The sequence below is a fragment of the Syzygium oleosum genome, unplaced genomic scaffold, assembly GCF_021117445.2.
Source record: "Syzygium oleosum isolate NSW1041296 unplaced genomic scaffold, Sole_v2.1 Sole_v2.57, whole genome shotgun sequence".
Classification (NCBI taxonomy): domain Eukaryota; kingdom Viridiplantae; phylum Streptophyta; class Magnoliopsida; order Myrtales; family Myrtaceae; genus Syzygium; species Syzygium oleosum.
Genome location: NW_026607541.1, coordinates 49,506 through 73,367, shown reverse-complemented (window position 1 = coordinate 73,367; position 23,862 = coordinate 49,506). Strand labels below are relative to the sequence as shown.

The 23,862-nt window shown below is 39.1% G+C and overlaps 2 long non-coding RNA genes and 1 pseudogene across 4 annotated transcripts; all 3 read left to right on the top strand.

The window, feature by feature from the left end:
* The first annotated feature begins 2,402 nt into the window (after nt 1–2,402).
* LOC115667774 (disease resistance protein RPV1-like) lies at nt 2,403–8,397 on the top strand (annotated as a pseudogene).
* Nucleotides 8,398–8,892: 495 nt separating this feature from the next.
* Nucleotides 8,893–10,838, top strand: LOC130136983 (uncharacterized). Of its 2 annotated transcripts, none has more exons than XR_008815676.1 (3): nt 8,893–9,217; nt 10,081–10,156; nt 10,400–10,838. It is a non-coding gene; the product is annotated as an uncharacterized LOC130136983 (long non-coding RNA). The 2 variants fall into 2 exon arrangements; XR_008815677.1 differs by having other exon boundaries at nt 10,321–10,838.
* Nucleotides 10,839–20,157: 9,319 nt separating this feature from the next.
* On the top strand, nt 20,158–22,617 carry LOC130136981 (uncharacterized). Of its 2 annotated transcripts, none has more exons than XR_008815672.1 (2): nt 20,158–21,039; nt 21,605–22,617. It is a non-coding gene; the product is annotated as an uncharacterized LOC130136981 (long non-coding RNA). The 2 variants fall into 2 exon arrangements; XR_008815671.1 differs by having other exon boundaries at nt 20,158–21,058.
* Nucleotides 22,618–23,862: the final 1,245 nt, after the last annotated feature.

Here is a 23,862-nt window from a genome sequence, read left to right as displayed (position 1 = left end):
TGCTCCAGAATGCATTCCGGAGCATAAATGTGATTGTTAAAAAATTTCCAGAATGCATTCTGGAGCGATTTTTGCATTCTGAAATAAAAATGCGTTTGTTAAAAATACTTGATTCCAGAATGCATTCTTGATTCCAGAATGAGTTTTTGGCACCAGAATGCATTCTCCCTCTTTTCTCACAAATTTTTTTTTTCAGAAAATGCATAAAAATTGAAAAATTCTAGAAAAATTCATAAAAATTTCTAGAAAATAAAAAAAAATCAGATTTCGGGAAAATATGAAATTTGGGGAATTTTTTTAAAAAAAAATCAAAAATTTCAAAACTTCACAGAATGGCTTAGAACACATGTAGCTACCCACTTTGAGTGAAATTTAAATTTTTTGAGATGTCCAAAAAAAAATCAAAAAATCAAAAATTTCAAAATTCCACAGAATGACTTAAAATACTTGTGGCCACCCACTTTGAGTGAAATTTAAATTTTTTGAGGTGCCCAAAAAAAATCAAAAAATCAAAAATTTCAAAACTTCACAGAATGGCTTAAAATACCTGTGGCCACCCACTTTGAGTGAAATTTAAATATTTTGAGGTGCCCAAAAAATTTGAAAAATTTTTAAAAAAAAATTTCAAAAACTTCACAAAATGGCTTAGAATACCTGTGGCCACCCACTTTGAGTGAAATTTAAATTTTTTGAGGTGCCCAAAAAAAATTAAAAAAATTAAAAATTTCAAAACTTCACAGAATGGCTTACCAACTTTGAGTAAAATTTAAATTTTTTGAGGTGCCCAAAAAAATAAAAAAATAAAAAATAAAAAACTTCGCAAAATGGCTTAGAATACCTGTGGCAACCTACTTTGAGTGAGATTTAAATTTTTTGAGGTGCCCAAAAAAAAATCAAAAAAATCAAAAATTTCAAAACTTCACATAATGGCTTATAATACCTTTGGGCACCCACTTTGAGTAAAATTTTAAATTTTTTAGGTGCAAAAAAAAATCAACAAATCAAAACAAATTTCTGTTCCAGAAATCAATTTCTGGAGCAGAATTAGTCATGTTTTACCAAACAGATTTCTCCTCCAGAAATCAATTTCTAGCAAGACCTTAAATCAATTTCTGGTAAGAATTTGATTTCTCGAACAAGAATAATTCTGTCATCAGTGCTTTAAGCTCTTTCCTTTTTCTTTCGAACTGGCAACCGGTCGTTTCACATTGACCTTGAAAAGAAGAGGTTCGTGATGGCCTTGCAGACCTAGAAAGAAGAGTGGCAGGGCCGGATGAAAATAATAATTGGCGAATGCTTTCTAATAATGTGATGGTGGCTATCGTCTCAAAACCAATAGTGCTAAATGTCATTTGGGCCAATAATCAAAGAAAAGTAAGTAAGAACATGAGTGTTTGATAGTTAAGTTTTTTTATCTTTTGTCATGTGTCAAAGTTCATAAGTTAATTTAAAGCAAATTGTTTGATGTGCTTGCACAAAAAAAGAGAGCATAATTTCTTGGAGCTATGAATTAAGATTATAAAATGAAATATGTTTCATATATAGATCTAAAATGAATACAACGAATCTATCTTATTAGATAAATGTAAAAGTAGTTCTTCAAAACACTTTCAATGGATGACTGACATGTGACACTCACTGTGACTGATGTTTATCTTAACTTTTTTTTTGAAAATTTTTCCTTCTACTTTTCCACTATAATTGAACTGTGTATTTTTCGGCTTTCATTCAATGGGTGTATAATTACTTTCAATATTACGGAAATCTCTTATTCTCAAGAAGATAAAGTATATTTCTTGAATAATTACTTCTTGTGATCACGGTAATATAATTATAGTGGCAATATAGCGATTATGTTCTTTTGGAGAAATATAGAGTGAGAAAATTAATTTGTTCTAGAAATATAAGAACGAAATTGAATTATAAAACGGATTTTTGTTCCAAATATGTTTATGAAAGAAAAACAATTTGGCTAGAAATAAAATAATTATCATGCTTTAAAATAGCGAATGGAAGAATCAATCAGAAAGCTGTGAAAGGAATTATTTTTACTCAATTAAAGAGCGCGTGCATAATAGACACCCCTAGCATTAAAAAAATGAAAAAAGAACAAGCGTGAGCACGACGCAAACTCCAACAACCGAGTATACGAAATATAAAACCACAAACGAATTTGGAGAGAATAATAAAATGTCCATAAAAGTCGAATAATGAGGTCTCGCCTCCTGCTTTCACTTTTGCCTCTTTACCAGCGACGCTTCCTACCCACAGCTCAAACCCTAGCAGCCGAACAGAGCCGTCCTTTCCTCTGTTCTCACCCACGCTAAAGCCCCTGCTTCATCCACATCTGTGAGTCTCAGAGAGAGAGAGAGAGAGAGAGAGTCGTGCGCTGTAATGGAAGACCATCCCTCGACACGACAACTCAAGCCAGCTGAACTCACCCAAGCTGCTTCGACTCCGACCATGTCGAAGCGACCAGGACCTGACGTCCTCGAAGAAAGGTCTGATTTACAGCCCGAGCGCGTGAGCGAATCGCCTCTTCTTCTTCCCTCTTCGGACTCATCGGAGAAGATCCACGTGCCGTTGGCGTACGGAGCAAATTCTGACCCATCTGCTTCGTCCACCTCTGCGATAGGAAACAATTACTACGTATTCTTGAGCTTTAGAGGTTCCGATACTCGCAAAACCTTCACCGATCACCTCTACCATAAACTCAAAGATGTGGGCCTGAGGTTCCATCCAAACTTCGCGTTCAGAGATGATGAGGACCTCCCCTTCGGTGAGGACGTTGCTGCAAATCTTATCAGTGCAATCAAGCACTCTAAGATTTCAATCCCGGTCATCTCGGAAAATTATGCTGCTAGTCAATGGTGTCTCCGCGAGCTCGTTCAAATAGTGGGGTGCGTTGAAAGAGGAGAGCAAAAAGTCCTGCCCGTGCTTTACAAGGTGGAATGTAATGATGTGCGAAACATGCTGGGAAAATTCGGAGATGCCTTCCGGCGCCGCAAGCATAGATTTGATAAAGAGGTCAAGCGACAAGGGAAGGAAGCGCTCAAAAAAGTACTTGACTTTAGAGTATTCGAATCAGAGAAATTTGCTAGTGGGTACGTAGTTTACCTTGTTTTCATATATTCTTGTCGGAAGAAGAATTTTTCAATTTATCATCCGTAATCCTTGTCTTGTGGAGACGTTAATAAGTTCTCATCTGTTGTTTGTTGGACAGGCATGAGGGGAAATTAGTGAAGGAACTCGTAGAAAGTGTATTGCGTGAGCAACAAGGAGATTTTCAGCCACGTCTTCCCGAGAACTTGGTTGCAGTTGATGACTATGTGGCTGAGGTTATGAAATTGATGGATAGTGCTCGTCCTGACGCTCCAATTGTTGGGATTCATGGGATAGGGGGTATTGGTAAGACAACTCTGGCTACGATCATCTATAACAAACATTTTGACAAATTTGAGTGGCGCAGCTTTCTCAAGGATACTAGGGAAACAATTAATCGCGAGAGTATCAAGCATGTCCAATCTCTACTAATCTCAGATATAACAAAAAGCCCTACCAGTAGTGTACGTGATTCTGATATAGGGATTGGAAAAATCCGATCAAGTTGTGAAAATAAGAAGGTACTTATTCTTCTTGATGATGTGGATCATCCGGACCACCTTGATAAATTGATTGGAGGTTGTAGTTTCGGGTCGGGAAGTAGGATCATCATTACGTGTCGAGATAAGGCCCTCTTGAAGTCCGAATATAAAAGGTATGAACTCAAAGAAATGAATAAGGAAGACTCTTCGCATCTGTTTAGCATATGTGCATTTGAAGGCAAACCACCTCCAAAAGAACTAGCAACTCTTTCTCATGATATCGTTGCCACCACTGGAGGGCTTCCCTTAGCTCTCACGGTTATAGGTTCACGTCTCAAAGGAGAAGAAAATCAAGATATATGGGGAGAAATGTTAAAGAAATTGAGGAACGCGCCTGTTAAGACAGTACTACAAAAGTTGAAGATAAGTTACGATTCATTAGAATATGAGGAACAACAAATGTTTCTAGACATAGCATGTTTTTTCATTGGAACTGACAAAAGAATTGCCACCTTCTTATGGGAGGATCTCAAATTCTACCCAAGAATCGGATTGCAAATATTGATTAACCGTTCGTTAATAAAAATTGATGATCAGAATCAGTTGAGAATGCATGATCAACTAAGAGATTTAGGCAGAGCTATCACCTGTCCAGTAGATAAGAAGCCTTGGCATTGTAGCAGACTATGGGACAACGAAGCCGCCATGAAAGTCCTACGACGCAAGGTAACAATGGCGTCTACTTTTGGCCTATCTCATGTTCTCTAATGGTAGTCCCTAATTATTATTGTTTCTGCTCTTTTGCTTTAGATATTTGACCATTCTCAACATGCTGTTAGCATTTTCTTGGTAAAAGCTACATCCGATTTTGGCCTTTTGTTCATGAAAAGTTTGCATTCGTGATTATGAGGCTCAGAAAAGAGCTATTAAAATTGTGTATTATTAACTCTTTCTATTTTGCTCGTGTCGTTTTAAAATCATTTTCTAGCAGATTTAATACTGCTTCTTACTATATTACTTGTTGAAGACCGAGCATCCCACAGGTTTGAAAGTTTACTTTAAGCCACTTATAAATCCGGTCCCTCACACTCTAAAACACACAAGAGTCATTATAACCTTATGTTGACTGTCATTCTATCTTCCCAAAATATATCATCAATTTATTTTTGAAGTACGTTGTCGTGAGGATAAATACATGGATCACATATAATCCACCTTTTTCACTCTTGAAATCTTACTTTCATATGATATATGTGATAGTCTCCTTCTCCAAAAATTGAATTCATTATTCTATCTTCAAATTCCAACCGTGAATGCATGCAATTTGCTCGTGTGCGGGTTCTACTTTTTTTGCAACAAAAAGAAAGATTTCAGTTAAATTATTTGCACCTCAACTATTGGCTATCAACTTAAGATTATGTTCAATTTCAAGTAATAAGATGTTATGCGGTGGTTTTATACGTATGAAGAATTTTTACAATTTGTTTTCTAGGATTTATTATGCATGTTCACGATGTAAATCCAATATGATAATGTAAATGTAGAACTACGTGTACTTAATACAATAAAAAGTAAAGATTTAGTTTAAATTGTATTATTCAGTGAATGTTATTAACGTAATTGAAGGAAGCACCATGAAATATATCAATTTTTTTGAGTAATTTAGAAATACATAAGTATGTTAATAACATGGTTGGGTTAGTTGATAACTTGAAACAGCACTACATAACTTGGATGCCTCTTAGTCAATAATAAATAGAAAACTCTTATTTTCTTTTCACTTAAAGGACTGGTAAATTTAAAAATAAAAATTTAATTCAAATTCTCTATTGGCTTTTCTTTTATTGTCGCCTATATCAACTTACAGTCAAATTAACAAATTACATAAAAAAAAATTGGAAGATTGTTCAAGATACATTAATTATAAAGGAAGTGGCATAATTAACGATTTTTAGTTTTCATTATGAGCTCTGCGTGTGTACGATGGATCAATCATGTTCATTCATATGAAAGATGAGAACTCACAGGATTTTGAAACGTGATGCGACGTCACAAGGCTATTCTATTTCTACCCAGCTTTCATGATATATTCTTGTGTTTATCCTGGTGCTATGCACGGATCTAGTCATAGATATTTTGAGCACATAATTCAACATTAACAAATGATGTGCAAAATCAAACAACAGTAAATTACGACATAAGAAACTAAATAACAACGGGCATATGATTTTGTACATATTCATACAAAGTAATTTCCAATAAAAAAACCGAAAAGCAAAGATCGAAATTAAGAAATTAAATGATTGTAGGAAGTAAGTGACGGAGCAGTGAAAGGTGAAAGAAATTGCGTTCTTCTCGTTTTATTTGTCTTTAGTGTAATATGATATCCACCTCTATTCTGTAATGAACAAGCCTTGGTAAGTATAATTGTGTCTTTACGCGCATACACGGACAAAGAAGAGACAAAAATCTATTGTTAGATATTAGCAAAGAAAAACATTATAATTAACATATCAAATAAGATAACTTGCGGAGAAAAAAATAAATGAGAGAATGCAAAAAGAGGTAAACGATAATAATCGCTAACCTTTATTTTATTAATTCATATATTTTTGCATGAATTGGTGAATGCAAAAATGCACGAACAAATTCTTAAGATCGGGCCGAATTTTATGACTGATTGGGGCAAATTCAATGATGACTAATTGAGTAGTGTGCTCATCTAAGGGAAAATTACCTAATCAGTCCTAAATTTGTTGTGCGAATGTCCATTCAATCATAAACTTATCAATTTTGTTAATTAGTCCTAAACTTTTGTGCAAAATTCCAATGTAGTCCTTCCGATTAATTTTCACCATGATCATTTACAGTTGTCCTACATGGCACACCGTCACATCAGTAATTTCCTGCAAAAATTAGCCGCAATAACTACATTGGAATGTCACGCAACGATTTTAAGACGAAATCGGCAAAATTGAAAAGTTTAGAATTGATTGGACAATTTCTCCCTCGTCTGAGGATTAGTTGTTGAGCTTTCAGCTTGAATATCCAAAAACGAAGTCTCCATTTCAATAGACCAAATTCTCATTTCCATCCGGCCATATGCCAAAACCAAAAATATTTTGTGAATGGGAAGGGAATGAGTTGTCATGCTTTATGAATGCATAAGCTTAATTAGGTACTTTTTGTTTTTGAAACGTGTAACAGTTCTCACATATGTCAAAGGGACACCATATTTAGTTAGTTGTCAATACTAAGTATGTCACTAAATTTAATTTCAAAATTTTTAAGAAACCTTGACTAATTTCATATAGGAATTTCACTTAAAACATCAAAACTTGGGACATAAGAGTGAAAATTGACATATTACATGATCACCTAATAATAAAAGATCACATATATTTCTTTTTTCCTGTAAGTGTAGACAAAATGCATAGGCCACAATAACATGCAGAGTATACCAACAAAAGGAGGTTCGATGGTATTTACAACCCTCAATTTTATTTTATTTTTTGTAGGAGGAAAATGAAAAAATCGAGGCACTACGTCTGGACGAAAGGGGCTCCAGAGAGTTCATGAAGCGAGAGAGCTTCAAAAGAATGCCTAACCTGAAGTTCCTTCATTTGAGGGCCGTGGGTTTTGCTGGAAATTTTGAAGAATCACTTTCTGAATTAAGATGGCTCAAGTGGGAGAGATGTCCCGACTCTTTCGAGGCAACCAATGTTCATTTGGAGAAATTGGTGATGCTTGATTTATCAGGTGGTTATGCTAGTGGAAACCGTATTAGTGAAAATTGGAGAGGATGGAGTTCAATTAAGGTAAAGATGAAAAAGGCTTTCTCTTTTGTTGCATTTGATGGTAAAGCATTCTATTTTCTAACTACTAATCTTGGAACATGTTTCTTTCTTGTAGATGGAGAGGTTGAAAGTTCTCAATCTTTCAAAGTGCCGGGGATTAAAGAGCACCCCTAATCTCTCCGCATTTAAAAATTTGGAGATGCTAATCCTGGAAGATTGTCCGTATTTGGAGAAAATCGACCCTTCCATTGGAGATGTCAAGCGCCTTGTTTCCTTGAACTTGAACTGTAAGAGTCTTGAGAAGTTACCCGAACAACTGGGCGAACTAGAACATTTGGAGGAACTTGTCGTAGACCATATTGGGATAAAAGAAATCCCTCCATGTATAGAATCTCTAAAGAAGCTGAAGACACTGAGTGCCGGGACACGTTGGCTATTAACTGAAGTTCCCAGCTCAATTGGGAAGTTGGGAGAGTTGGTTGAGCTGGACTTGTCATTTACAGGTATTATAGAATTACCCGAATCTATTGGAGAATTGAACAAATTGAAAATTCTGAGGGTTTTTGAGAGCAAGATAAAAAGGTTACCGAGCTCTATTGGAAAACTGCAAAGCCTCCAAGAGTTAAATGCTTGCGGTGACCTGGAAGGAGAAATTCATGTTGATAAAGGTGGATTGTCTTCTCTAAAGACCCTTCGTTTACGGGGAACAAAAATTTCTCGCTTGCCAGAAAATATCAGCGAGCTTTCTTCTCTCGAACACCTCGATTTACTTTACTGTCATAAGCTTCCGTCACTCCCAAAACCTCCTGTTAGCTTATCATCCCTGCGTCTCACCTGTCGGAGCAATGAGCTGCCAGCGCTCTTTCACCTCAAGCATCTAAAGGATCTCCGCCTTTTTTCTTGCAAGTCTCTTCAAAGCATCCCAGAGCTCCCCTCCTGCATACAGACTCTTATCGTTTGGGGATGCCCCAAATTGGAAAGGTTGACAAATCTTTCTGATTTGGAATTTTTGTCGGTATTAGGGCTCGTGCAATGCTATGGGCTGAAGGAATTGGATGGATTGGAAGCTTTGAAATCCCTAACATGGTTGGACCTAAGAATACACATCTTGGAAGACTATGATGTAAAGGCAGATCATCTCCATGCAGTAGAAGGCCTTGAAAAATTGGGATCCCTGGAAGCGTTGGATATCTCTGGGCGCAAGCACATATATGTACTGGACCTTTCAAAGTCAGAGCATCTGAAGGAGTTGATTGTTAGGAATTGCAAAAGCTTAGTTGAAATTCGCTGCCCTAGTAAATCCCTAAAGCGCTTTGAAAGGAATGGGTGCGAGTCACTCAAGAAATTACCAGACTTTTTACCATCCGACGAGGAATTCAACTACGAGTTTGATGAGGAAGCCGACGAGGAAGTCAACGAGGTTGATGAGGAATCCGATGTGGAAGCTGATGAGGTTGATGAGGAAGCTGACGAAGAAATATGACCAGACTTTGTTTGTAACTATGTCCAAAGTAGCATTTTCTCCATGAGTATGTGGAAATTCCTTCTCATAAGATTCTCCAAGGATGTCCTCACTCATCCCAGTTAGCTAATACCGAAGTGAAATGGTGCTGAAGGCTTCTAATTTCACATGGAAAAGGACGCTAGTGTCTGAATTGTTGTGATGGTGATATGGCTTGTTCATTTTTTCCTTACTTCTTCTTTGCTAGCTTTCTAGTTGAATGGAATTGCTCCTTATCTCCTTCTGACTGTGGGAAAATGCAAAAGCTTGAGCTGCGATAATAGAAGTCCATTGGTTTCTTCTTTCACTAGGAGTTATCGGGCTCTGACATTGTGGTGTGTTGGAAGAACTTTTGCTTTTAACTTTCATCTATACTATTGCTTTTAGCATTTGCAAGGTGTCTTTTGTTCAAAGCTCAGTGCTTCAAACCTTCACAAAACATAAAACTTCGCATTTTTTGGCCAATTATAGCAAAATAATTATTGTCTTGCTGACAAAGTCAGGAAATACCTTTTGATTTCTAGGGCTCCGTTCGTTTGGCGGAAAATATTCTCCTTTTGGAAAATATTTTCCCGGAAGTCATTTTCCTGGAAAGTGTTTTCCCGGAACATAATTTTCCCGGTGTTCGGCACCAATATGAAAAAAGCTTCGAAAATATTTTTCGCCGGCGACCGGCGGCGGCGTCCGGCGGCCAGCCGACCGGCGGCCGGCGACCGGGGCGGTGGCGGCGACCGGCGGAGGCGGCCGGCAGCCAACGTTCGTGTTCGGCGGCGGCGGCGGTGGCCGGCGACCGTGACCGACGGCCAACGTCCGGCGGCGGCGGCGGCGGGCGACTCATGGCGCGGCGGCGGCCGGCGATCAGCGGCGGCGGCGACGGCCGGCGACCTTAGTGAAGTAGAAGAAGAAGAAGCTCCGGAAAATGATTTCCGCTTTTGAAGAAGCGGAAGTCATTTTCCGTAGACTTTAGCTTTTTTTGTGAGTGGGGAAGGAAAATATTTTCCCACGGAAAACGTTTTCCGCCCCCCGAACACCGGAAAACCCGGAAAATATTTTCCGGGAGAATATTTTCCGCCAAACGAACGGAGCCCTAATGTTGAAATAGAAACACCATTGAATTCGTTTCTATTTCCATGGCTGGTTTTCATTCTGTCATCCTCTATATGGATCCTCTATAATGTGATGGTCTTGCTTTTTGAAGGTTACGAACTCTTTGCTAGTCGACTGTTGCCCGCACCAATGCGAAATTCAGAGTACAGAGCTGATTGAATCTGACAGTAAGTGGCTTTTCTTTTAAGTTACCTGACGATTTCAGTTCACAAAAAGGCGTTGAAGAATGACGTTGAGTTGAGTCGTGCTTGAGAAATATCTGGTCGTTGGCCAGTTCAACTATGAATTTGAGGATTGCATCTACAGCAGGGATGGGTTATGTTTGATGCAGGCATGGAGACTGCTTTGGCCAACTTATTGTCTGTTCCTTAGCTTTTCAACGTTTTTCTTTTCTCAGGTTGGGCAAGAAGGTTGGTCCACGATTGAGCCATGCCCTTGATCGCTGGTGCTGCATTGTTCCATCGTGGAGTCTCTCCCGGATTCGCCTGCAAAAAGAGACGCTCGGCTCCCTCTTAAACTGAGAGCTCGTGTAGAAAGAAAATGGAGAGAAGAGAGAAAGAAAAAGATCTGATTTTGGAGATCACTAACATCTCCTACTAAACAAAAAATATAGCAGGTATAATACCGTTTTCTGTGGAGATTACCTGCTTCCATTAGTATTTTCAGTTTGGACGGGGCTTTTCTTTGATACGATATTATTTTCCTGTCTTAATTCCAGCAACCGGAGGAAGTTGTTTGAGCAAAGTAATTGTAATGCTTCAGTTTTATTTGGCTCGTGATCATGATATGAATAAAAAAGGTCAGAATGCCTGCAAAAGGATATTTGATGTCTTCAGTCAAATAGTACGAGATTCTTCATTCTCGACGTGGTTTAAATCTGCGCTAGTGTAAATAAAGTAATACTTCTCTCCAATTTCTATGATGTAGAGAAATTCACTATCCGATGGATTCTAGAAACTCCTCATGCATATGTGATCTTGATTGCATTTTATTAACTCGTTACTTGGTCATGGCAGTAGGCAGTGAAGGTACCATAAAACGTGTTCTGCATTTTCTCAAAGCCAGGGCACTAATGTCAAGATGATGAATCTCCATGGATCTGTATCAAACTTTATTTATAGTTTAATATGCCAATGTGAAGATTGCTCTCTCTGAAGGCAGATACATGGCCTTGATCAGGCTGAAAGTATTATCATCAGCGGTCGAAACATGGTACAAATCATGAAGCCACTCTTTCCTTGTTTTTTTTCATTCCTTCAATTATCATCTTGCAATTTCGTACCTTAACATCATGCACAATTTTTTACTTCAGTTCGGTCATTGTTTGGTGTTGACAATGTCTACACCTTAGAGGCTTAAAAAGAATAGAGGATTTCCACTATATTGTGGATAACGGTGCGAGCTCCAAACCAGAAGTATGGAGGAAGTATTAAATCAACCGTATTGCTTTCATGTTTTTGGGATAAACATGACAAGTAATCAATGGGTGGCTAGAAAGGTGATTTGCTTAAGTCCTTTAATAGTTGAGAGCTGATCTAGATCTCTTATTGCCATATTTTCTTGAACTAGAACTCAAATCAGAATGATTTGTTACAGCTGCCATTAAACAAAATTGGAAAGCCACTCCTGCAATAACTGTGTTTCAGCCAGAAATGTGCTCCATTTTTGGCTAGGCCGATGGCAGGGACAAAAGATCTTCAGAGCTTGGGTATTACCCAGCTGTTAATGGCACCAAAATGAAGTGGGAGGAGCTGTGCACTTGATTTTTAATTTTGTGTAGAGCTTAATTGGTGACTGCATCAGAAGCGAGGACTTCCAACTATGATTGTAATCTTGACATTGGAATAGCTCATTGGCAATATTAGGAGTGCAAATTGACTTGAAAGATACTAGTCATGTTCTTTTATTATCATTTTCACAACAGTTTGATGCATGTCTGATGAGAGAAATCATGTTCTTTCATTATCATTCACGCAAAGAGAATACCAAAATGATGGAGAACACATATGCCCCATGTAGAATCATGAAGAATATTTGCATGGCAGCAGAACCACAGAGATCGGGTTCTGGAGATCATCCGTGTTTCCTAGTAATTGTAAATATAGCAGGTAAAGTATCATATTCAGTTAAGAATACCTACTTCACATTAGTAATTTCAGTTTGGTATGGGGTTGTGTCGATGTCTTATTGTTTCTTGTCTTATTTGAAGTAATCTTGGGGAAATTGGTTGACTAAGTGACTGCAATGCTTCAGCATCATCTGGTTTGTGATCCTGGTGCGTATGAAAATAGATAAGAATGAGTTCGAAGTACATTGCATGTCATTATACATCATCAGTCACAAAGAAAGACTCTTCATCCTTGACATCACATGAATATGTTCTTATGCAAACAGAGAGTATTACCTTTCTGCAAGTTCTATTAAGGTTCATTTCCTAGAACAGAGGATGTTTATTATGTGTTTTTTTTTTTTCAATTCATTCATGCATAATAAAAAAAGAAAAACTTTGTTGCTTGTCAGCAAAAGTCCTGCCCAAAAGCTTAAAGTATTAGTTAGAGGTAGACTCAATATATATAACCCCCGTTGAAACCTTTTATTTAACTAATGTGGAATAACACTTCTAATAATTGATTGATCATGGCAACTACTCATGTCTATGTGGTTTTGATTGCATTTTTAGTAGCTTATGTCCACTTATTCTATCATGGATTAATAAGCCACCGGAGGCACCATCATAACATTTTTACTTTTCTCAAATCCAGGACACCGATGTTGAGATGATGAATTTCCATGGATCTATATGAAACTTTGTTGTCAATTGAGAAGCTAATGCATAGATTGCTCAATCTGATGATGGATTCATGGCCTTGATCCTGTCAAAAGTAACATCCTGTCCGGTGGAAATCTAGTAGGAATCATGTTGTGCTCTTTCTTGTTTTTCGTCATGCCTATATCCATCTCACATGTTCATGCCATCAGTTAGTGTCTTTATGTATCGATTTTGGATCATTCTGTCCCTTCTTCATCTGGTGGTGACAATTTCACATGCCCCTGATACTTTAAATGACCAAGAGCTTCACTGTAATTTCGACAGTGGTATGAGATCCAAACCAAATATTTGGGATATGGATGCAACAAGGACATTCTTTAAGCCGATTGCATTATGTTGTGCTTTATGAATGGGAGCTGTCTGTCATAGTAATGAAAACAGGTGCTTTACTTCACTCTCAGAAGGTTTGAGAGCTGATCAATGAATGTCTATTTTTCTTGAACTTAGTAACTTAGTAACTTCTCTTATTTTTTTTTTTTGAAGGACAGTAATTTTCCTCAAATTTGGTTATGTCGCTTGTGAATTTTTCATAAATGTCATGATTTTGGCTCTTAAATTGTACTTTATGATATTTATAAACATGCATATAAAGATTGCAATTAATCTCGTGTAACTAAGACCAACAATACTTGCTGGTTAATAGTTTTCCCATAAGATCTTAATTCGATTCAATCGGCCATATGTACCCAACGGTACCTTTCATTAGCACCTCCTCATTCATAAGCACAATAATCTTTTTTTCTTTTGCCAATCGTTGCCATGTACATAAGAAGTATATATTTTCGGAAAATTACGTAAAAAAGTAAAAAAAAGAACACGAAAGAGGGAGTAGAAAGTGGCATTGGAAGCTACTCTTTCCTTCATTAGATGCAGGGGAAGGCAGAGAGATTTGCAGAGCACGCCACTTGGAGCTAACCGCTTGAAGCAATCTCGTTGGACTAGCTCAGACTTTCTAGAAAATGGCTTTAACCCATCGAGGATGAAGCTTTGTAATTGTTGTAATGGATTCATTTGCTCGGAAATCGACCAGCACGTGTGGGATATGGACATTGCTATCCGAATGACAACTTATAAAGTGCTTGTAGAGTTTCTAACATTCCATCTTGACAATAAATACATATTGGGCACTCGGCTTTGTTGAGGAGATAGATGTCATTACCCCCCATAAAAATCTCACACGGCGCTTTCCTCAAAATGATCGTGCGACGGAGCTCGAGAAGAAAAACCCCGCTCGATGCCCGAACCTCGTGACATTTTCCCGGAAGAATAGTTAAATTGGATAGAAAGCAGAGGGTGAGTCGGGCAATGCTCTCGCCCATGAGCCGAAAAGGTTTCAGAAATGGCTTAACTTATAGTCAATGAAGCGTTGGGATTGAGTAATGAGCATTGCACGTTATGAAATGAGGTCGTTAATGGTTTCATTGGAGTTAAATTCGATGGAAAAGTATGTATCACTTATAATTCAATGTTTCTAGGTACAGAAGCATGGTGGTGGTGACATGAGAAAATTATAGTAGGCGATTTGGGACATACATATATGAAAAATGTGGTATGAACATAACATATTAATAAAATATTTGTCGCACAAACTATTGCACACATTATTTATGAATAGCAAAAGCTCACCCTTGCCACTGTTACAATTGCTTTTCTCATGTAACCCAAAAGAACACCCAGAGCAAATAAGCTCATACAAATACACGCTCAACGGACAAGCCAACTCTCACTTTTTCTCTATATTGGGAAACACTCTGGGCTCACATTATGAGGCTTTCCAATGCCCTAATTACAGCTAGGGTTGTCAAAACCAAACCGGAACTGAAACCGATTCGAATTGAACTGCGCTGAACCGAATTTTCGTATATTTTTAGTTCGATTAGGGTTTCGGTTTGGATAATTAAAAAAATAACCATTTTTTTATTCCGGTTCGGTAAATGGAAAATAGCATCTCTTCTTAATATTGCAATTTACACAATCTATCTCCTTTTTTACTAAACCTTTTTTTTAATATTTCGAAAAAGAAAACTGAAAAGCCAAATTGAACCAAACCAATTGTGAGTCAACGGCAAATTTGATAGAGTTTCAGTAGTCTACTTCCGTCGATTGTGAGTCGACGGCGGCTTCTCTTCTTCCCAGTTGCCACACGGGGGTCACAACACTCCGTGTCTCATTCTGCCTCCAATCTGGATAGTGTACATACAGAATGTGTTTGTCAGTTATTCTTTTTATTAGTTAGTTTGCTTTATAATTTGAGAGACCATTCTTCTTCTTCTTCTTTTTAATAAAATGAAACAAAAAAAAGGCTGCTTGGGTTACATTAAAATAGGGTACTGAAGAAGAAATGAATGCACAAAGAGTTGTGTTTCTATTGAGAAATGCAGAGAAAGTCACAGATCGGCAGAGCACACCACTTCGAGCTAACCGCTTTAGGAACGAAACTCTGTCGTCTCGTTGGAGTAGCTGAGATTTTCTAGTGATCGCTTATCTCACGGAGAATGAAGCATTGTAATTGCAACCATCAACACGTCCTTCTTCAAAATCGGTGAAAAAGAAAGACATTGTATTATTTCTACTGTTAACCAAGTCAAATGGTACAATAGGTGAAATTTTTGTACCTGTTCTCAATTTATAACATAGCACCGAGTCGGAAATTATATCTCTACTTTTGAAATTTGCTAAAAAGTTCTAACTATCTATCAAAAAGATTATGCTCATATTGTCAAAATTGATTTGAAATATAGAGTCCAAGAGAAGGAGATGATTTCTCCAAGTCAAGTTCTATTTTGATTAAAAAAGTGGGAAGGCTAAAGTTATTGAGAATGATCCGTGTTATCAAAGAATCACATAGTTGAATTATTGAATGCCCAATGCCTCAAAAAGATCATGTTATTATATAACGACCCGGAGTCTACCACTGTGTAATATTGTTCGCTTTGGACCTCGGCCCTCACGGCTTTTAAACGCGCTGTCTGGGGTAGAGGCGCAGCCGCACTGCCATCCCTCATCCCAACCCAATATTGTCCTCTTTGGGTCCCCCGCACTGGGGGGACGCACCGCCATCCCAACTAAGGGCCTCCCTCAAGGCTTTGTTCTCAGCACAGCGGACGCTGTGCCTGAAGGGGGGAGAATGTAACGACCCGGTCCGATGAGGGTGAGGAGTGGTCGCTGGGGCCAGAGGGCCCGGACAAGGAGCAGCTCCTGACAAGCTTCTAGGATGGCAAGGGGGGCATGTCTCTTGTCTCACATCGCTTAGGAGGGAGTCCTGGGCTAATTTATAAGGCTTGGGTCCTCTACTTTGTGTAGCGCGTTTCACACAAGCTTCCGCTGTGCTGAGAACAAAGCCTTGGGGGAGGCCCGTAGCTGCGATGGCGGTGCGTCCGCGCCAGTGCGGAGGACCCAAAGAGGACAATATTGGGCTGGGATGAGGGATGGCAGTACGGATGCGCCTCTACCCTAGACAACGCGTTTTAAATCCGTGAGAGTCGAGGCCCAAAGCGGACAATATTACACAGTGGTAGTCCCCGGGTCCCTACATGTAGACATGGCCATGGGCCGGTTTTGGCCCGAAACCAGCCCGGGTCAAACCCCGGACCGGCCCATTAACCGGGCCCGCGGTTCGGAACTGGAACCGGCCCGTGGCCTATGGGCCCGATTCCGATTCCAAAAAATTAAAAAAAAACTACAGCATTATTTTTTTATAAAACAACTTGAACTCTAATTGCCATGCATTGTAAGATTATTGAACTCTAATTACAATGCTTAGCTCAAGTGCATTGAATTCTAATTACAAGGCTTGGCTTGGGTTTTATGCACAATGCTTCTAATGCCTCTTCGTTCCCATTCGATGTGGGACTCTCGGCTTGCCTTGAATGCCTTCAATGTAAGACTCTTGGCTTGTCTTTATGCAAATGCCAAGAGTCCCACATCAAATGGGAACGAAGAGACCATCAAATGGGTTGTGGATAAAATCCAAGCCAAGCCATGAGCATGTGAAGTTGTATGCCTTTCGTGGCTACTTGGCTACGATAAAGGATGTCAAGTTAAGCTTTTTGATATTTTGCTAGTAAAGAGCAAACGGTTCCATTGGACCGCCCAGAATCGGACCGAACCATTGGTCCAATCCGGTTCCCAATTCCATGATTTGCCGGTCCAATTCCCTATTCTAAAAAAAGGAACCGGTATTACCGGTCCAGTTCCCGGTTCCAAGGGAAATCGGGACCGGACCGGGAACCGATCACCCCTAATTTCATAATTCATTGTTTTTTTATTTCATAATTTATTATTTTAATTTTTAAATTACGAATCGGAATCGAGTCGGAATCGGAACCGGCCCGGAACCGAAACAGCCAGGGGCGGTTCCGGTTCATACATGGCCACGAACCGAAATCGGCCGGTTCCGAACCATGGCCATGTCTACCTACAGGGCATGTCTCTTGTCTCACATCACTTAGGGAGGGAGTCCTAGGCTAGTTTATAAGATTTGGGTCATTTACTCTGTGTAACGCGTTTTAAAGCCGTAAGAGCCGAAGGCCCAAAGCGGATAATATTACACAGTGGTAGACCCCGGGTCCTTGCATGTTACATCATTAAGAAGCTAGAAATCAAGATGATTAATCTAGGATATATTAGAAGTAGTCAGTAGAAATAAAAATAAAATAATTTTCGATGATGAAATTCTTCATTTATCTCTATCGGTTTTAATAGTGAATTCGCAGAACACACTAAATAGCTAGTTAACCTCAAATCAAGAAGACGTGGGAAGGGAGAATCATTGAGTCCGAAGGAAATCAGGTGTTCGAACGAAAGAGCAAACTAGGTTTGGATGGAAGTAATAGTAAAGCTACTGTCAAAAGATAAGGCTTTGTAATGAAGATTTTTTACCAAGCTTTTTCCACTCTATTTTGGCCAAAGAAAACGTCATTTGACGGCCTCCACCATGTCGGTTTGGTACGATTACAAATTAGCTAACCCGTGTGAGAATCCCAACTTTGACCAATGAGCATTGCAAATTATACCATTTCTTCAAATCCTTAATTAAAAAAAATGAGGTGGTTAATGGTTCCGATGGAAAATTCTCTGGAAGCACAATAATGGTAATAAGAGAAAATTGTAATAGGCAATTCAGGACCTACTTATCTGAAAATACAGTATGTACACAACACACAAATAAAATAGCTATCACACAACTATCACACACATATTTTATGATCCGTGAAAGCTTACACTTACTATTGCAATTGATTTTCTCGCACGACATGCGAAAACATTTGGAGCGAACTCTTTTTTATTTCTTGCCTGCACGGATGAGCCAACTCCTTTTTCTCCTCCGTCTGAAGCCCCTCGCAAACTTTCAAAGAACCTTAGCTTATCATGTGGCTTCTGACTAGCGTGTTGATGCAGGTGGGCCGGGCGTGTGGGCTTAGGGAATTTTGGCACGGGCCGGACGTGGCTTTTATACGGTGGCGGGCTCATTTTTATGGGGCCGGGGATGTTTTCTTTTTGTGTCTGTGGCTGGGCCTATTAACAGGCCCAGCAGGCTACGGGTGAGAGACCCGGGTCGGGTCGGATTCGGTGATCCGACCCGGTTGCTTTTATAATATAATAGAATATTATTATTTTAATATTAAAAAATATTTTAACAAAATAAAAAAAATAAAATAAAAACCCAAAAATATTTTATATTTTCCAAAAAAGAAGAAAAACCCAAAAAAATAGTTTATTGGCTAATTTTCTACACAAATGCATGGAAAATCTTCAAAAAAAATCCAAATAAAAAAAAACCAAATCTCAAGGTTTAAACAAGATTAGGCACGGAAGGGCATTAGTTGATTAACTAGTGTAATCAAGTCTCCGATCCTAGTTTCTCTAATTGCATTGGCATAAAATATTTCTCCCAATAGTTTACTTAGATTTCTAATCAGCCTATCTCAAACGGTTCACTTCTATTAACTCTCATTATTTCCCACGCAATAGCCACGATAAGTAGATGTTGATTCATGAGATAGAAATACCGACTTTCCCATTTGCGAAATACAATGATAGAAAAAGCCACCAACCGATGCAATGATTGCTTGGTAACTGTGAATGAAGTGATTTGGGTCATTCCTCATTCAAATCTGACACTACTTTTGACTTGAACAGAAGTATGGAGGCATTTGTGAATTGAAGATTCGTTGATGGAACCCAGATAGAGATGGAGAGAGCCAAGCTCGAGAACGAGCGGAAGAGGGCTCGAGAATGAGAGAATGGTGCTTCTCATCCGCCAGAAGGAGCTCCAATTGCTTGCTCTTCAACAGCATTGACAACATTCATCCAACAAAAGGAGTGGCGGTAGCAATGAGGTTTGAAAGGCGAAGGATTTCGAAAGAAACTAAAAGAAAAAACTCCGGCTCAACCCAACCATGGCCGATTTGAAGGTGGAGATGCTGTGTGACTTACTCGATGGAGGATTGATAGCTTTGGACCGTATGCTTACAAGAAGTTCGGGTCTTTCAAAATGGGCATCGGGAATTGGTTGGTACTTCATTGATCAGTTAAATTCCACTCATACTCATCGGCTAAATTTTGCTCTCTTTATGCTTTCTTTTTTTTGGGCATACACTTATTGGTGGAGAGGAATCACAACACAATGTGTGTCTGCTTGTTCCATGAGTTATAAAGGATTTCTAAAGAACACCAGTCTTTGAGACGCTTGGAATTGCATGATTTTGAGTCAAATGCTTCACTAGTGATTGATGATCTATTTCAAGTTCAAGGCCTTAACAGATTGAAAAACTTGAAGGAGTTGCTTTTGGATAGGTGCCGGTCCCTTATAAGACCAAACCTTTCACAATTAACACATCTGAAATTTTTAAGAGTCGTAAAATGCCACAATCTAGTCGAAATTAATGACCTCGAGAAAGAATTGGTCCCCATAATTGGCAATAGCAACATTGTTGAGTTTATGTCGACAGTTGATATGGATACCGACCAAGCGTGTATCGCACAATTAAATCCGTGGTCCAAGAAGACCAAGATTTGGCCTATTAAATGGAGTGAGACTAATCCGCAGCGGCGTAATTACACTTATTTAAGACAAAGAAAGAGGAAATCTGAAGGGCCCATGCGCACGTCCCCCGCGTCCATTTTTCTCTGCATGTGCATGCGTGCCCACAAAAATTGGCAGGCGCCTCGCGAGAAAATATTGGTGTAGGCCCGGCCTCTCCTCGTAATCATGGGCCGGCCCATTCGGTGGATGCCGCATGTAGTCCATGGGTCCCATTTTGGCTTCCGAAGATGGGCGTGACTTCTCCTTAAAAACATGGGCAGTTTTTTCTGTTAGCTCACCAGAAAACCTCCCTCCTCAAAACCAGTTGCTATGCTTGTTGTTTATCCTGAACTGAGTTTAAAAAAAGAAAAAAAGAAAAAAGGAATCTTGCACTCCATGGATGAGGCTTTCTAGGCTCTCGGTGTTGCATTTCGGGGTTTCTTTCTTGAGGTTTCGCAGACTCGGGCATGTTCTTTTATCTGATGGGCTGCGGGGGAATGTCTCTGTTTTTTCATTACATGGGAAAAAAGGTCTGGTTCTGTATGTGGGCATTTGGCCTTGTTGGGGGGTAAAAAAAAAGTGTCTTTATTGGCAAAATCGAGAATAGGAGATTCATTTCTGAGAGGAAAGGAAGATTCATAGGAGTGAACTGAAGATAAAAGTTTGTCTTTTGGTTTTTATTTATGTTGGTGGAAACCAATGGTTTAGGTGGCTGGTGGCGTGATCTTTGGAGGTATTTGTGAACTGAAGATTCGTTGATGGAACCCAGATGGAGATGGAGAGAGCCAAGCTTGAGAACGAGCAGAAGAGGGCTCGAGGATGAGAGAACGGTGCTTCTCTTCCGCCAAGAAGGAGCTCCAATTGCTCGCTCTTCAACAGCAGCAGCAACATTCATCCAACAAAAGGAGCGGCAGCGGCGATGAGGGTTGAAAGTTGAAGGATTTTGAAAAAAACTGAAAGGAAAAACTCCAGGTTACGCAAAGCCTTCGCCTCCAATTCAAAAATTGTTTCGATTGTGTGTTTCGTTTGACCGGACGGCGGCTCTGCAACAAGGAAGAAAGCTCCGACCACCAACCCAACCATGGCCCTTTCGAAGGTGGAGACGCTGTGTGACTTGTTCGATGGAGGTTTGATAGCTTTGGACCGTGTTCTTACAAAAAGTTCGAGTCTTTCAAAATGGGCATCGGGAATTGGTTGGTACTCCATTGATCGGTTAAATTCTGCTCGTACTCATTGGATGAATTTTGCTCTCTTTATGCTTGTTTTTTTTTTTTGGACATACACTTAATGGTGGAAAGGAATCACAATATGTGTGTCTGCTTATTCCATTCCATGAGATATCGAGGATTTCTAAAAAACAACCACCCTTTGCTCAATTCGCAGTGCATGCTGGCAGACATTTTAATGAATTTTGTATGGTATGTTCTGAAATTTTTTAATCCACTGAAAAGTGAAAAGTGGTATGTGCAAGTCTAATACCAGTGGAAGCCGCAAAGCTTTTACTTCTATTTCAATTATTGAAAAAAGGGCATTTGCAATCATGGTATTTTACTTTTTGTCTCGGTTAGTTCTCTGTAATTGGATGCTTTTTCGTGTTTGATATATCTAGGAGACCAAGGTGATATGTGTAGTACCCTTCCTTTTCATTCAGATGTAAGTTCTTTGGCTGCATTTGATGATTGTGTGTAAGTTGACTATGAGAAGTTGAATTAGTTTGTGAAAAAGATTCATTACCCTACTGTTGTTTGCACTTTTCAGCTAGATCGAGAGTTAGAATTCTATAACTAAGACAGGCCAACGCAAGTTGGTTCTTTCTTGAGGCATAGATCACCAACCACCAACCAAGATAACTCATGTTGGATCTGTGAGATGAGGTATCGAATGTTAAAGCTACTACTAGATTGTGTTTCCTGAGTATAAAATGCAGGTACCTGTGTAATCTGCCTTCTAGTTTTTGGAGTGCTTTTGGTGTGGACTTTATGCAGGAACATTCACCATACTTTGGATCCTTGACCCACATAATGCAATACAAAGGGGAAAATGATGTTTTGTTGCTAGCTAAACATCTCTAAACTCTCATCATCATATTGAAAGCTAATTTATCAATTCCCTATGATTGGCCACCATTGTCCAATTTTTTTAAAAGATTTTTAATCCTTGTACAGATCTTTTGTCCATCTTACTCTAATATTTGGTTCAAGTCCATTCATCAGTGATTTTTCTAATATATCTTGCCTTATGCTGTCAAAATATTCTAAATCTCCTTCTCTTTCATACCTGTCTTTTTTCTTTTGTTGTTTTATCTCTGACTTTATTGGGCAGGAATCTGTTTTTAGATAGAAGATGGCAACCCCAGAAGAAAACAATGATGTGAAAACTCTTGAAACACAGCCCAACAAGCGGAGAAAAAAGAAGTCCATCTGGGAACACTTCACAATAGGAATTATGAGTCCTGGATGTAGAAGGGCGTGCTGTAAGCAGTGCAAGCAAAGTTTCGCCTATGGCACAGGCTCAAAGGCCGCTAGCACCAGCCAGCAAAGTAAGATGTGATGAATCATTGAGTGAACTGATCTTGTCAAGTGCAGAAATTTTAGAATTACCTAAATCCATTGGGTATTTGAAAAACTTGAAAATTTTGAATATTGCTTACTGTACGAAACTGAGTAGTTTACTCAGTACTATTAGCAAGTTGATTAAACTGAAGTATTAATTGCCTCATTCTGCCGAAGTCTGGGAGGGGATGTTCCTATAGATAGGTTGTCTTCGTTGAAGATCCTTCGATTAAGTTATACGTGCATTTATGGCTTCCCCAATGCAACTGCAAAGCTTTTTTTGTCTTGAAGAACTTGATTTAAAGGACCGCAGCATGATTCCGAAGCTTCCTACCAGTTTAACAGATCTAGTAGTCAACTGTCATCTTTGCACATTGCCTCAACTTTCTCATCTAATCCATCTAAAACAGCTCAGTTTTCATGATTGCAGAGGCCAACCTTATCTCTTTCGTCCTTTGACAGAGAAGGAACAGATATTTAACAGTTTCAGATTCCTTTTTGCAAAGAGGGCATGTCGACTCAAGTACAATCTTCCTTCTGAATAGGTTTTCTCTTGTGGGTAGGGTGTTTTGGCACACCCTTCACCTAAATACCCTTTCTTTGGGTTGAGTCTTTAGATTCCATGCCTTAGTCCAGAGGGCTTTTGGAATTTGGTAGGACGGTGAGGTTCATGCTTAGTCTCAATGTCCTAGAGTTGGTTGGAGCCACTTTTAACAGCGTAGCCTCCTGCTTAGTTGCGTGTCCAGACTAGCTTGTCTTCCGTCGGTGTTGTTAAGAGTGGGATATCTAGAATATCATTTACTATATGCTCATCAAAAAGAGAGAGCAGCATGTACTCATTCCATTGCACTTCCTTAGTATTTCTATCACCCCATTTCAGCTGGGTATATTCTTGAGCGCATACCCCAAGTACATTTCTCCTGGTTTCCACGCATCTTCAATTGGCATTTTCAGCCGTGCATTTTGTCCCACCATGCAAGCTCTGCTCATTTGTTGAATCCTAAAGCTCCCTATTCAAGCAATTGATTGGACTATTAGCATTAGAGAACTTCTGCTTGCTCAACTTCTTTAGGGCCTCTATTACTTTTTGTAGTTTCTTCAGAAGTGTCATTTCCATGCCTGGAGTATTCCACATTGAACTTACTAGCTAACCACATTCATAATCTTCAAGCCAGCATGCTTCTAACTTCATTTCTCTATTTCTTTTTGCAGGTTCCGCTGAGAGAGTTAGCAAGATAGGACTATGGTCCGAGCCTATAGCAAGTAATGCATATGCTTCCACTTCTGGGATGTCACTATCCATTCTACATTGCATGGAGCTCTATCTAGTCTTTCTAGCACAAAGGCATCCCCAATCCTATTATTTGTCCATGTAAATGCGCATCCTTTGCATTCAAGATCTATTAGAGAGCATGCATTTATAATGTTTAATGTCTCAAAAAGCCACTAACCTATGGTGCTTCA